This window comes from Gigantopelta aegis, chromosome 10 (assembly GCF_016097555.1).
Source record: "Gigantopelta aegis isolate Gae_Host chromosome 10, Gae_host_genome, whole genome shotgun sequence".
NCBI classification, from domain to species: domain Eukaryota; kingdom Metazoa; phylum Mollusca; class Gastropoda; order Neomphalida; family Peltospiridae; genus Gigantopelta; species Gigantopelta aegis.
In genome coordinates, this window is record NC_054708.1 from 62,756,083 (window position 1) to 62,771,853 (window position 15,771).

Here is a 15,771-nt window from a genome sequence, read left to right on the forward strand (position 1 = left end):
AAATTAAATTTCCCATTATTGTTAGCCTTTTTAACAAAACAATCTATTTGGACACTTTTACAGAAATTCGCGGCATTTTGAAATTGGATATGGCAAAGCAGAAAAAAGAGAAGTATTTTGAAGAAAAGTAGAGAAAATAGGACGAAGACCAAAAATACTTTAGGGTCGCTGGACAGCTTCGAAACAAGAACGAAAGAAAGAAACAAGCCCAACACAAAACACTCCAGGTAATTGCACCTGTGGTAGTTACTAAGGAGAATAATAATAAAAAATATAATATATATTTTTCATTTCATTTCAACTTATTTTCGTACATATATCCAATTAAGGTTCAAGCAACGCTGCCTGGGTACACACCTCAGCTATCTGGACTGTCTATCCAGGACAGTGGGTTAGTTGTTAATTGTTAATGGTTAGTGAGAGAGACGAGGATGTAGTGGCCTTACACCTAACCACTGAGTCGTTAAAACTCGCTCTGGGTGGGGGAGCCGGTACCGTGCTGCGAACCCTATACCTACCAGCCTTATGACTTAAGGGCCGGTTCTTAAGAGTCTCTGTCTCTGTCTCTGTCTGTCTCTGTCTCTGTCTCTCTCTCTCTCTCTCTCTCTCTCTCTCTCTCTCTCTCTCTCTCTCTCTCTCTCTCTCTCTCTCTCTCTCTCTCTCTCTCTCATATACGAGTTACGAATGTTAAACTGTTTGAGAGGCGCCCTATATTTGCACCCGGACACCCCTACTAAAATATTTCCTGGATCCTCTATTTGAGTTGTCTGCTGGCAGTATAAACAAGACGGCCGTCACGCTGCGGTGATTCTGTAAACCAGTCGAGCCACCAACCGGGCGTTCCAACCCAGTGACCACGCGCATCTCCGTGACAGTCGTCACCGATATGAACGTACCGTGGTTTAGTTCGCAAGTCAGGAAGGCCGACACAGGTAAGTAAACTTTTTACTCAAATAAACCGCCTTATCTCAAACCACCACCGTTATCAGGCACACGTATCACAAACATACATACACTTACCCGAGTACAGTTATTTGGTCGGCTGGTCCGAGATAAAGTTAACGGGGAAACGTCGCGCTATCTATATAGTTCTAACGGGACTTTTAAGTTGAAACTGATAGAGGTGCATGTTCATCATAATTCAATATGTCGTGTTCAGAATGGAAGTGAACTCTGGCAGATTGTGTTGACAGGAAGAGCGATCATTGAATAATATCTGGGTCGGTAAGCATTCTAAATCATCACTTGAGAGGGTGGACAGTACAAACTTACAAAGGTATCATGACAGTTGTAACGTGCATAAAAGCGTACGGGAGGTGGGGGGGGGGGGGGGCTGTGTACGGTAAGGTGCATCAATTGGCACCCACCCACCCCCACCCCCGTCCTTGAACAAATCGTTTCATTCGGCGGGGGAGGGAGGAGATTGAGACCAACGAGCAAAATGAACTGGCCTATAAACTTTTCACCGTGTATTTACATCATTTAACTAGTTGCAATCCATGCAATCCTCTATTTATGATCTTACATTTATATGCATGACGTGTTAAGATAAAAATAGATGTATGTGATGTATACATTCATTGATAATGTGCGTGATAATACAGGTTCAAAGCAGTTTCAAACATATTGTCCTGGACAAAAACTTGTCTGTTCAGGACACTTTTATAATATAGATTACAGTTATAGAGGGAATCTGCTTTTGCTATACAACAGCGCTTTAGTTTGATTATTCTCGAGTCCAGTCATGACATTAAACTTGCATGTTGTTAACCAGTACCAATACAACGCTACACGAAGAAACCCGAAGCCCCTATGCAAAATTAACCAGCGCTATACTTTCTTGTGGTGACGTATAGGGGCGTTGGGTTTCTTCGTATAGCGTTGGTACTGTTTAATAATATGTAAGTTTAATGTCATGACTGGACTCGAGAATAATCAAACTAAAGCTCCGTGACCTCAGATTTAGGGAAAAGATGTGTATTTTAGACACTGTAGCTTGCAACCATTTGGTTGTCGACAATTGCCGAAACATTACATAGACTTTCCTCTAGCCATACCCCACATATCAATATCAGTAAGGGGTAGGGCTGGAGGTGACTCGAGCTGTTGATATGCCAGCCGTAAACCACTGATCGATGTTTAACACTTACATGTATGGGCTCTGTGAAAACAGCGATGTGTTACTGGATATTAACCTATATTATATTACCTACTAGCTTTAATTTTGTTCTTATGATATGACTTTTGTCATTTTTATCCATGTATTATCTTGTTCGTTGTTCAAAACAAACTAATAGTTATTTAACACAGTGATAACTAACTTTGCCAGTATCAGCTACTGCAGTAACATTTTATAATAGTTAATTATTTTGTTTTGTTTTTTAATTATTTTATTTTATTGATTTATTGATTTTCTTGTTTTAAATCATGACTAGTAGTATGGTCGGAGCCAGTAACTGTAAAGCGCTTGATTTTTTTAAAATTGATATGTAAATATACAGTTGGCAAGAGTGACGTTTTATCCTATCTCGTTTCCCACGACAAGTAGCTCTTGAACTTTATATTGAGGTGATTAAGAAAGTACTGCTACCTGTCGAGGTAACACACCTGGACACGTCGGTCTTTTCTTTGATGTCGTAACTGCGCCGGTGGTTGTGAGACTGTGAATGAACTGTTAAATGGCCCCATCCTGCTGGGACGATGGGCACAGTAGTATAGTTCCCGACATAGTTCGCACGCTAGTAACAATTTAGACAAACTCTTCCGACTGTTTATGTGACCCCTGGCGGCAGTCTTGCGAAATGTAGGTCACAAACAACAACACTGGTTTTCTTTTCCTCGTCGTACCGGAATGCATCTAGTTTTGTTTGACCTCGGTCGTGGATTCCCTTTTAAACTCTATTTTTAGCTTCTAGTACCACTGCTTATTAGACCCTTACCGGGCTAACCGGAGGGGATATGTAGGCCCAGTGTGAACATTGTCAGCGTACACTGACTGTGAGCCACATTTTGGTGGAGTGTAATTATCTGAAGCCGACGAGAAGTTATATCTTTGGCAGCAGAAATGACTTGGAATCTTTTCAATTCCATCCAAAATTTATTTTAATGGGTTTGTTAAACACTTTGAGTTCTATATAAAGTTGTAAAATATACTTTCCTTGATATTTGTATTGTATTATACTTTTCCGCACAGCTCCTTACACTATGGTTTTATATAATTATATAAATACTATTTCAATATACTTACCTTTTCTGACACCCGATAGCTGATTTGTCTATTCGTGCTGGGGTGTTGTTAAACATTCATTTATTTGTTCGTCCGTTCGTCCTCCGTCCGTCCGTGTGCCCTATATATAGTGTTCCGAACTTTCGGAAAACAATTGTTTCCCCCATCCCTTAATATATTGAGCTGAAATGTTGTGTGTAACTTTACCATGTACTGTTACAGATTATGCTTAATTTCCATTGCGATTTACTCATTTTCCACAGAATAATGGCACTTGAACTTAGGAGATGCTAAAATCTGTTTTCCAGACTTTTTGTCCGTAAAGCCTCAGTATATTGAGCTGACATTTTGTGTATAGTTTTTTCATGTACTGTTACAGATCAAGTTTGACTTTCATGTAAATTCACCCATTTTTCACAGAGGAATAGTATTTGATCTTGGGCGATGCAAAAACATATTGACCATGTAGGGAATATGTATTGATTTAGCATTACTCTCGGAATGCGTGTTTAAAATATTAATACATAAAAACACAAGGTAGTACTAAACCAAATAACTTCCGGCTGGGTCAAATACGAGGTTCACCGAACACCACAAGTCCTGTGATTGGTGATACATGTGACAATCTAATTAAAATTGGCTCCACTATTACATGTGGATCTAACACCAGCCAGTTGGAGCTCATGTCCACCAATCAAAACCTTACTTGCAGAATCCTGCCAGTGATTTAAAAATAATTTGAAAACATTCCGAATTATCCTGAGGGTATACGACTTGTACATGTGAGTGTGTTGGTTGTTAAAAGGTTTGTTTCATCTGGGGAAAACATTTATGCAATTTTATTTCATCTAGTACTACTGTATCAAGTAGCCTTGTGATTGAAACATGTATGGGGTACCTGTAAAAAACGTACTCAAATTTTGTGCGCAACTAGGGTAGTTATAGTCGCTAACCGTTATCTCTGAAATGAGTAGCTTGACCCCCATGTCTTTTTCTGATTGATGGTGTTTATGTCCATTGATACGCTGCAGGTTGAGTTTTAGCCACATATGTTACTATTGTTGTCTGTGGGATTGGATTTGGTGATATGCACCCTTATAGTTAATGCACGTCCCCAGGGAAAAATACAAATAGGTGCTTATTTTAGTTTCACTCCTCCAAGCCCCACCAGCTTATTTATTTAAGTTACTAGTCACGCTTTGAACTAATTGCCCGTCGTTCTAGGTCATACCTATACATATGTATATTTATTTTACAAGTTCACACATTGTGCATGTACACAGTGTATAAACATCGGAAACAGTGAGTAGGCCAACCTATAATTAAAATTTGTTAAAATGTATTTTGTTTAATGACACCACTAGAGCACATTGATTTATTAATCATCGGCCATTAGATGTCAAACATGTGGTAAATTTTACCTATAGTCTTAAAGACGAAACCCATTATATTTTTCCATTAGTAGCAAGGGATCTTTTATATGCACCATCTCAAAGGATAACACATACCACGGCCTTTGATATACCAGTCGTGGTGAGTGAGTGAACTCGTTTTACGTGCGCATATACCACGAAGGTTTCGCATATCCAGTCGTGTTGCACTGGCACCGACGGGGATCAATCCCAAACCGACCGCGCACCAAGCGAGCGCTTTACCACTGGGCTACGTCCCGACCCTGCCAACTTATAATAAACAGGTCACAACGCCTAGTGGTAAAGCGTTCGTCTAATGCGCATTCGGTCTGGGATCGATCCTTGTCGGTGGCTCAGCGACAGATATATCAAAGACCGTGGTATGTGCTATCGTGTTTGTGGTATGGTGAACATAAAAGATCCCTTGTGTTGCTACAAATGGAACAAATGCAGCGGGTTTCCTCTCTAAGACTATATGTCCAAATGACCATATATATGTTTGACATCAAATAGCCGGTGATTAGCACATCAATCTGTTCTAGTATTGTTATTATACAAAAGAAACTTTACCTTTAACTTTATAGCTGATATACGTAACTGGAGGTGGATGACCCACAATGCGATCTTATCTTACAGTTCAAGGTAACAAATGCAACCCATCAACTGTCAGCGAAGTTGACCTTTAGTTGCGGTTGAATAATTCAGTCTGTTGTGACAAACTAGACTGTACACGGACGATGGTTTGACCCCACATTCAACATTTTCAGATGTGTTCAAATAAAAATCAATATTCATTCCAACTTAGTTTCGTTTTCATATCCAATTAAGGTTCAAGCACGCTGTCCTGGGCACACACATCAGCAATCTGGGTTGTCTGTCCAGAACAGTGGGCTAGGTGTTAGTGGTTTGTGAGAGAGAAGAGGGTGTAGTGGTCTTACACCTACCCACTGAGTCGTTAAAACTCACTGTGGGTGGGAACCGGTACCTGCCAGCCTTATGTCCGATGGCTTAACCACGACACCGCCGAGGCCGGTATATATTCCTAAAGAGAGTCAGTGACTCGAAAGCTGAATTACGCTGAATGTATTTATCTACGTGTCTATTGATCACACAGACTACGACCAGCTCATAATGAATGATAGTAATAACAATTTTGGCCTTGTACTGTAAGAAGCAATAGAATATGCGCTGTTGAAATCACTTTAAGAAATGAAGAACTAGTTCGGATTTCTTTGTTGTTGCTGTTAATCCCCTACCGGTCCAACCGGAGTCGGACAATAGAGGTTTTGTCTTCGTCCTTCTGAAAGTATGTCTGTCTGGGTTTGTTTTTTCATGAATTGTTACAGAACACGTTTGATTTTCATGCCGCTGTAACAATTTTTCACAGAGTTGTGGCCCTTGAACTTTGTTTTTGGCAATGCTTCAATATATTAAGCTGAAATAAGTTTGTTTATAGCTTTATCGTGTACTGTTAAAGTCCAAAGGGCGGGTTCTAGGGAGTGGGGGTGGGGGGGGGGGGGCGTTTTAACTGCCCGCTCCTGATTACGTTTAGGATACATCGATGTCACACATTGATTGGTTACTAGTGTTACCAAAACTGACAGCAACAAAAAATGGTTGCAAGTTGTAGACTAGCTGGAGTCACCTCCAGCTCTACGCCGTATTGATATTAAGATCAATAAGGAGTAGCGCTGGAGATGATCAAGCTAGTTGTAGACTGATTGTTATGTATTGCGTGGTAAAACTCTGCCACATACATGTTTCACTGTATTTCCAATATGAAGAGCATTTTTTTTTAAACAAAGTATCGAATATGTTGTAACGGCAGAAAGTATACCAGCTGTTGCCAAACACACTACTATTATGCGGACGATTACATTTCCTCACACGATTTAATGCAGCTACCTATTGGGCTATTTCTCGTCACAGCCAGTGCACCACGACTGGTATATCAGAGGTTGTGGTATGTGCTATCCAGTCTGTGGGATGGTTCATATAAAATATTCCTTAGAAACAAATGTAGCGGGTTTCCTCTCTAACACTACATTGCCAAACTTACCAAATATTTTTACATCCAGTAGCCGTTGATTTAGGAGATAACCATACGGAGTTTTTAGATTTGCGGGTGTTATTGTCTATTTGATCCCGCAAATGTCATTTTTGACCGAAGGCGTTAGAAAGTGCTTTAGTGGTGTTGTTAAACAAAACGAACTTTAACTTTAATATAGCTACTACAGGTTACGATTGCAGTGACATGTATATACATAACTTCTATAGATACAGATACTTGTTTCGCTGTCATATCTACATATCTATAGTCCGTCTCATCATTCTATAAAACTGGGCGGGGTTGTTTTTTAAAAAATAATTTCAGTTTGGTAAGAAAAAAAGTAAAATTTGTTTGGAAATAACAAAAGAAATACTATTTTTGTGTGCAGTCGACAAATAATCGGCTCAGAAATAAATAACTAGTAGCAAATTTCATAGTATGAAAAAAAGGCGTTCACTGTGGCACAGACTATAGTTATTTGTCACAGCTACTATAAAGATATGACAGTACATTTCTTTTCTTTTCTGCTGTGTTTAGATATGCGGTTTGATTTTGCTGCTATGGATTCAGATTTTCATTGGAGTTTGTTAGATATGTGACTTGTGTGCTAATAGATTAATATTTTCTTTGATTGTCATGTTTACATATATGACTTGACTTCGCTACGATAGCTTTAGATTTTCTTTTTAGTATGTTATGACAATTTGTATTATGTATTTTTTTCTCTTCTATTGTAGATTAAAATTTGTTTTGCGTGTCGTGCTAAGATATTATGTTTCAGTACAGCTACTATCATAGACGTACGGGCTTTTATGTAGGGGGCAGGCTGGGGTTTTTTCAAATTAAACTAAAATGCCCGAAACTGGATAAAAGCACATATTCATATTACTATTATTAGCATTACTGCCAAACAGCCGTATAGGGTTACAAACGAATCACTAATAATTTTTACATTGATTACAACTAATTTTGCGCGTAGAATGATGGAAATGTATAGTAAAACGGTCTCAGTTTAGCACGTTTTGTCCGAATATCTATCATTTATACCCTAATTTGACGATTTTCTCCTCCACTGGGGTAGTGGTGGACGGGGGTGGGGGAGTTGCCCGTCACCTGCACTGCCATCTCGAACGCTTATGTCTACCATATAAATTCATAGTTCTCCACAACTGGAGTATTACAGGTCGTGGTATATGCAATCCTTCTTGGCGATAGAGCATATAGAATGCGCCTTGCTGCTAATTGAAAAAGAGTAGCCCATGGCGTGGCGGCCGCTCACGTGGGATTTCTCTCTCATTAAAATCTGCGTTAGTCGTGATACCATGTGTCCGAGGGCATGTAGTACTAGTAACCGTAAATAGAAGTCTGTTAGTCGTGTTACCATGTGTCCAAGGCATGTAGTACTAGTAACCGTAAATAGAAGTCTGTTAGTCGTGTTACCATGTGTCCAAGGGCATGTAGTACTAGTAACCGTAAATAGAAGTCTGTTAGTCGTGTTACCATGTGTCTGGTGGCATGTAGTACTAGTAACCGTAAATAGAAATATGTTAGTCGTGATACCATGTGTCCAAGGGCATGTAGTACTAGTAACCGTAAATAGAAATCTGTTAGTCGTGTTACCATGTGTCCGGTGGCATGTAGTACTAGTAACGGTAAATAGAAAACTGTTAGTCGTGTTACCATGTGTCCGAGGGCATGTAGCACTAGTAACGGTAAATAGAAGTATGTTAGTCGTGTTACCATATGTCCGAGGGCATGTAGTACTAGTAACGGTAAATACAAATCTGTTAGTCGTGTTACCATGTGTCCGAGGACATGTAGTACTAGTAACGGTAAATAGAAGTATGTTAGTCGAGTTACCATGTGTCCGAGGGTATATAGTACTAGTAACCGTAAATAGAAATCTGTTAGTCGTGTTACCATGTCTCCAAGGGCATGTAATACTAGTAACCGTAAATAGAAATCTGTTAGTAGTGTTACCATGTTTCCAAGGGCATGTAATACTAGTAACCGTAAATAGAAATCTGTTAGTAGTGTTACCATGTGTTCGAGGGCATGTAGTACTAGTAACCGTAAATAGAAATCTGTTAGTAGTGTTACCATGTCTTCGAGGGCATGTAGTACTAGTAACCGTAAATAGAAATCTGTTAGTCGTGTTACCATGTGTCCAAGGGCATGTAGTACTAGTAACCGTAAATAGAAATCTGTTAGTCGTGTTACCATGTGTCCCATGGCATGTAGTACTAGTAACCGTAAATAGAAATCTGTTAGTCGTGTTACCATGTGTCCGAGGGCATGTAGTACTAGTAATCGCAAATAGAAATCTGTGTTACCATGTGTCCGAGGGCATGTAGTACTAGTAACCGCAAACAGAAATCTGTTAGTCGTGTTACCATGTGTCCGAGGACATGTAGTACTAGTAACGGTAAATAGAAGTATGTATGTCGAGTTACCATGTGTCCGAGGGTATATAGTACTAGTAACCGTAAATAGAAATCTGTTAGTCGTGTTACCATGTGTCCGAGGGCATGTAGTACTAGTAACCGTAAATACAAATCTGTTAGTCATGTTACCATGTGTCCGGTGGCATGTAGTACTAGTAACCGTAAATAGAAGTATGTTAGTCGTGTTGCCATGTGTCCGAGGGCATATAGTACTATTGACCGTAAATAGAAGTCTGTTAGTCGTATTACCATGTGTCCGAGGGCATGTAGTACTAGTAACCGTAAATAGAAATCTGTTAGTCGTGTTACCATGTGTCCCATGGCATGTAGTACTAGTAACGGTAAATTGAAATATGTTAGTCGTGTTACCATGTGTCCGAGGGCATGTAGTACTAGTAACCGTAAATAGAAATCTGTTAGTCGTGTTACCATGTGTCCCATGGCATGTAGTACTAGTAACGGTAAATTGAAATATGTTAGTCGTGTTACCATGTGTCCGAGGGCATGTAGTACTAGTAACCGTAAATAGAAATCTGTTAGTCGTGTTACCATGTGTCCCATGGCATGTAGTACTAGTAACCGTAAATAGAAATATGTTAGTCGTGTTACCATGTGTCCGAGGGCATGTAGTACTAGTAATCGCAAATAGAAATCTGTGTTACCATGTGTCCGAGGGCATGTAGTACTAGTAACCGCAAACAGAAATCTGTTAGTCGTGTTACCATGTGTCCGAGGACATGTAGTACTAGTAACGGTAAATAGAAGTATGTTAGTCGAGTTACCATGTGTCCGAGGGTATATAGTACTAGTAACCGTAAATAGAAATCTGTTAGTCGTGTTACCATGTGTCCGAGGGCATGTAATACTAGTAACCGTAAATACAAATCTGTTAGTCATGTTACCATGTGTCCGGTGGCATGTAGTACTAGTAACCGTAAATAGAAGTATGTTAGTCGTGTTGCCATGTGTCCGAGGGCATATAGTACTATTGACCGTAAATAGAAGTCTGTTAGTCGTGTTACCATGTGTCCGAGGGCATGTAGTACTAGTAACGGTAAATAGAAGTCTGTTAGTCGTGTTACCATGTGTCCGAGGGCATGTAGTACTAGTAACGGTAAATTGAAATATGTTAGTCGTATTACCATGTGTCCGAGGGCATGTAGTACTTGTATCGGTAAATTGAAATATGTGTTACCATGTGTCCGAGGACATGTAGTACTAGTAACCGTAAGTAGAAATTTGTTAGTCGTATTACCATGTGTCCGAGGGCATGTAGTACTAGTAACGGTAAATTGAAATATGTTAGTCGTGTTACCATGTGTCCGAGGGCATGTAGTACTAGTAACCGTAAATAGAAATCTGTTCAGTGGATCGTTAAATGAATCATTTATTTTATTTCTTTACCACTTTTATGTCGGGATTTTTATTAACCGAATCCAATATCTGTGAACTGTTATTGTATACGCGTCCTGCTACGTTTCACTTTGTCCGACGGCACATGTGACCACTTTTCATGTTGCTAGTAAATCCACGAATTCATTTCCTGTTGTTTATAGTGGTTTTACATAATTATATAAATAATATTTTCATATACTTATCATTTGTGAAACCCAGTAGCCGATATGTATTTGTGTTCTGGGGTGTCGTTAAACATTCATTCATTCATTTATTCATTCACAATGCATTTGAAGAATATATATATATATATATATATATATATATATACTTAGCCAAAACAGTTTAGCAATTTGGTAAATGTGCTTAAATAAAAGAAAACTCGTGACTTAAAAAATAAAATCAGACACTGGATGTAATTGAGGCATCATTTGTCAGTATAAGTAACAGGAAATTGTCAATACAAAATGACTATGTGTGACTGTCATGTCGTTAAATAGAGCTTGAGGGTCCATACACGAAAACCTGAAATTTCTGAGCATATTGGGCATTGTATGCTGACACAGGTATCACGTCGGCTCATGTTTCTGATGAGACGGTGGATCTCTGAATAGTAATAGAGATCCATTCACGAGTTAAAACTTGTCTAAGGATGTGGACGTTGTGAATATGCGCGTGATTCTTCCGCACCCTACGACACAACAAATCCCATACCTGTACAATATGGAACAAGTTAGGCAATCTTTCATGCCAGTTTAGTGCCTCAATATTGTTCCTCTGAAGAAGTCCAGTTGTTAGTCTAACTGAATGCTGGCGTGCATTGTCCTGTTGAAACAAAATGCCTGGATGCTGCTGCATGAACGGAATGACAACTGGTGTGATGATTTCATCACTGTAATGCTGAACATTCAGATTCCCATTAATGACGAAATGAGATTGGGTTTTTTTCCCGACGTCATGAATTCCTGCCCACAACATGTCACTACCACACCACATCGGTCACGTTCAGTGCATGAGGCGACGTTGTACTACTGTCAATGCCCAATGTGCTCAGACACGTTACTGAAAATATTCAGATGTTCGTGTATGGTCCCCCAAGCACCATTTAAGAACGTGACAGTCACACATTTCATTTTGTATTGAAAATATCCTGTTACTTATATTAAAGGGGCATTCCTGAGTTTGCTGCAATTTTAAAGATGTTATCGACTAACAGATATTTTTTATCGAATGTAATTACATATCAAATATATTTTTCTGCATAAAATATCAGTGGCTGTATATTAAACGTGTTTCTGATCGTTCTAATAGTTGTACTAGGTTAAATTTCATTTTATTTCCTAATTTAAAAAAAAAAAATTCGTACGTACGAAATTATGAAGACAAAATCTAGTTTGGGCTTCATACACATATTAAGACGACCAGAAACACATTGAATATACAGACGCTGATATTCTAAACTAGAAAATATATTTAATATGTAAGTTTAATCGAAGAAATAGTTTATTAGTCGGAAACATCTTACAATGCAGCAAACTCAGGAATGTCCCTTTAACAAATGATGCCTAAATTAAAGCCAGTGTTAAATTTTATTTTATAAGTCACGAGTTTTCTTTTATTTAAGCACATTTACCAAATTGCTAAACTTTTTTGGCTAAGTACATGTAATAGTGAGGGCGGGATTTAAATCTAGTGTTAAATTTTATTTTGTAAGTCACGAGTTTTCTTTTATTCACATTTACCAAATTGCTAAAGGTTTTTGGCTAAGTACATACAATAGTGAGGGCGGGATTTCGCTCAGTCAGTTGAATGCTCGAGTGTGGTGTTTGCGTCGTAGGTTTAAACTACCTCGGTGGATCCATTCAACTGATTGGGTTTTTTTTTATCGTTCCAACCAGTGCACCACCACTGGTCAAAGGTCGTGGTATGTGCTTTCCTGTCTGTGGGAAAGTGCATACAAAAGATCCCTTGCTGCATTAGGAAAACTTTAGCGCGTTTCCTCTGATGACTACGTGTCAGAATTACCAAATGTTTGATATCCAACAGCCGATGGTTAATTAATAAATGTGCTCTAGTGGTGTCGTTAAAATTGTTTATTTTTTTCTATATAATTACACAAAACGTGTAACCTCTATGATTTTGACTTGTTTTTATGCGTATTTTGTTTATAGATATTGTTGTCCTTATATCCCATTAAGGCTCGGTCATTCTTCCCTGGGCACATACCTCAACTATCTGGACAGTCTGTCCAAAACAGTGGGTTGGTGGTTAGTGAGAGAAAAGTAGGTGTAATGGCCTTGCACCTACCCAATGAGTCATTAAACTTGCTCTGTGTGGGAACTGCCACAGGGAGGCGAACCCTGTACCTACCAGTTTTTGCTTAAAATACCAGTGTTTGTATAGCTAATGTGTTTGCGATCGGATCGTGTGCTAATATATGTAGCAGTCTTTGTTCATTTTACTTTATAATATATTATATTTTCGTAAATATGAAATTATTGCAAGGTAAAATCCGGTTTGAGCTGCTACAAACACTAGGATGACAACAAACATTTTGGGTTTTAATGACACCACTGAGGCACATTGATTAACTAATCATCGGCTGTTGGATGTCAAACATTTGGTAATTTTGACTCGTAGTCATCGGAGGAAACCCGCTACGTTTTTCCTAATGCACCAAGGGATCGTTTATATGCATTTTCCGACAGACAGGATAGCACATACCACGGCCTTTGATGTACCAGTCGTGGTGCACTGGCTGGAGCGAGAAATAGCCCAATGGGCCCATAGACGAGGATCGATCCAAGACCGATCGCGCATCAAGCAAACGCTTTACCACTGAGCTACGTTCCGCACCGTTGTTTATACAGGACAATATTTTTAAGACGTAACTTTAGGTCATCGAAAAGGGCCTGTTAGTCGTAAACATGGTACAGTGGCAGTAAACTGAGGACAATAAACCCAAACGCCCCTGCCCCCCCCCCCCCCCCCCCCCCCAGGATTATCTATGATCGATGTTGTGATTTTTACTTATCCACGATACATGCTGTAGCACATGCTATATAAAGATAATTCAGCTTCACAACAATAAGCGTTAGAGTTAAACTGACTGTAATGTAACAAAGGCAACTTGTTGCGCAAAAATAAAAAAACGAGAAAAAAAACGAAAAAAAAGATGCTGCAATATCGATATCATTTGTATACAATGATATTGATTTTAAATACATTCGCTGTAGGTGGACATTTAATCTCAATGTTGTTGCAAAACAAACAATATCGAATGGCGGTTCATGGAATAATTATACATTCAACACTCAATATTCTTGTTTTTTAAAATAGAAATGATTCGACTTTTTGTCCTGTGCTTTTTCTCAATATATATATATATATATATATATATATATATATATATATATATATATATATATATATATATATATATATATATACACACATACATAGAGAGAGCGAGAGAGTTCACTTTTTTCTTTCAAGCCAGCTAGTTTTGGTGTTATGCGAGTGTCTTAAAAATGCCTCTTTACTGTCGTTGACTTGACGTACTCCACTTGTAATATAATTGGTTATTTAGTCGCCGTCATAAAACACGTGTAATACATACCGTCCATAATTATAGGTAATTTTTATTCCACGTATCACGTTACTATCACTCATTATCATCGTGACGCTTCACGATTGCCAGGGTGCTGGGAGATCCATATGGCCATGTTTGGTTTATTCGTGCTGTGTGTGTGTTAACGTATATATCGTTTCGTGTCGATGTTGTATCACTCAGTTTGAATTTCAATGAGGTGACACCGAGCTTGGTGGCGCCAGTGTCCACTGACTCCTGTCTTTGTCGGCCTGCGCCAACAACTGAGATGTGTACTCGGCGCATCGTGCTGGAATATTCACTGGAAACACGGACATACAATCAAATGCAACCAAATATGAACAAACAGTAATTCGGGTAAAGCGAGGAAGTCATTATATCAGTTCGTGTGCGGGTATAGTACCACACACCTGTAAATACGACACATCTGTAAATACGACACACACCTGTAAATATGACACACCTGTAATTTACGGTTTTCAGGTAAGGATTCCTATTTGCGTATTTTCTTTGACCTTGCTGTACAACTCATCGGTACACAAACACAAAACTACACAGTTTGCTTTGACTGCAAAGTACAGTGCAGGAGAATTATTTATATCAGTGAAGAATAATATAATTGCATTCACGTATTTTATATTACACATATTCACGTATTCACGAAGTATGCACTTCCTTCCGAAATTCGAAGTGCTCCCCGCCTCCCGGAAAACAACAACAACAACAACAAAGAAACAAACAACAAAATCCGGTGTACAAAAGATGAATACAATGCATTTATTAGTTTTTAGAGAGGAACATGTAATATCTTGGTCATCTTGATATATGTGAAAGATTACCATAGAAATAATACATATTATTCGACCTGTGAATATTGTAGTGCCCTTTTCAACTTTTGCATAATCATTCCGGAATACTGAAGGTTCCTTTCTAATTATCCATTTCTTGATGTGGTGAGGTACCTTGCATGTTTCAGTGACTCGGAGAGCTATGCCAGCTGGAGCATCAGCTTCTGGTAGGGTCACTCAAGGTGGACTGGTAAAAGGGTAGAGACTAAACTAATATGGACCGGACAGACAGAGGACGTGAGTCAAGAAAGACAGCTGTCTAGGAGAAGCAGACTCCAGAATCAAAACTGGGCTGGAGGGGCTCAGGATCCTAATAAGGAAACTCTCCTAGGACAAGGAAAACTCCGAACTCAAACCAAGTCCACTGAAGTACAGAAGTTTTGCATAAGCATTAGCGTGGAAACCGAAAGGAAATGTCTGTACATGCACCAAGCTCTATGATTATCACATCCTGCATCTACCGTTACACGCACGCGCGCGCACACATACACACACACACACACACACACACACACAGTCAGATACACATACATACACACACAGACACACATACAGTTATACACACACGGACACACACATACACATACAAACATACACACAAACACACACACACATACACACACAGTGAGACGCACACAAACACGCACATACACAGACAGACACACACACACACACACACACACACACACACACACACACAGGTGTGTATGTAAACGCGAAGCCACACTATAAGACAAACCTTACGAGAACAGCCGATTGTATAGCAATTGATGAAATGGTCATGCT

At 39.1% G+C, this 15,771-nt stretch overlaps 1 protein-coding gene across 2 annotated transcripts in view; it reads left to right on the plus strand.

Moving 5' to 3' along the window:
• Positions 1-806: 806 nt before the first annotated feature.
• Positions 807-15,771, plus strand: part of LOC121382605 (beta-hexosaminidase subunit beta-like) — a 100,484-nt gene continuing 85,519 nt past the window's right edge. For both annotated transcript variants that reach the window (XM_041512123.1, XM_041512124.1), the window contains exon 1: positions 807-932. The gene's annotated coding sequence lies outside the window, so the exon portion shown is untranslated. The remainder of the gene's footprint in view (positions 933-15,771) is intronic.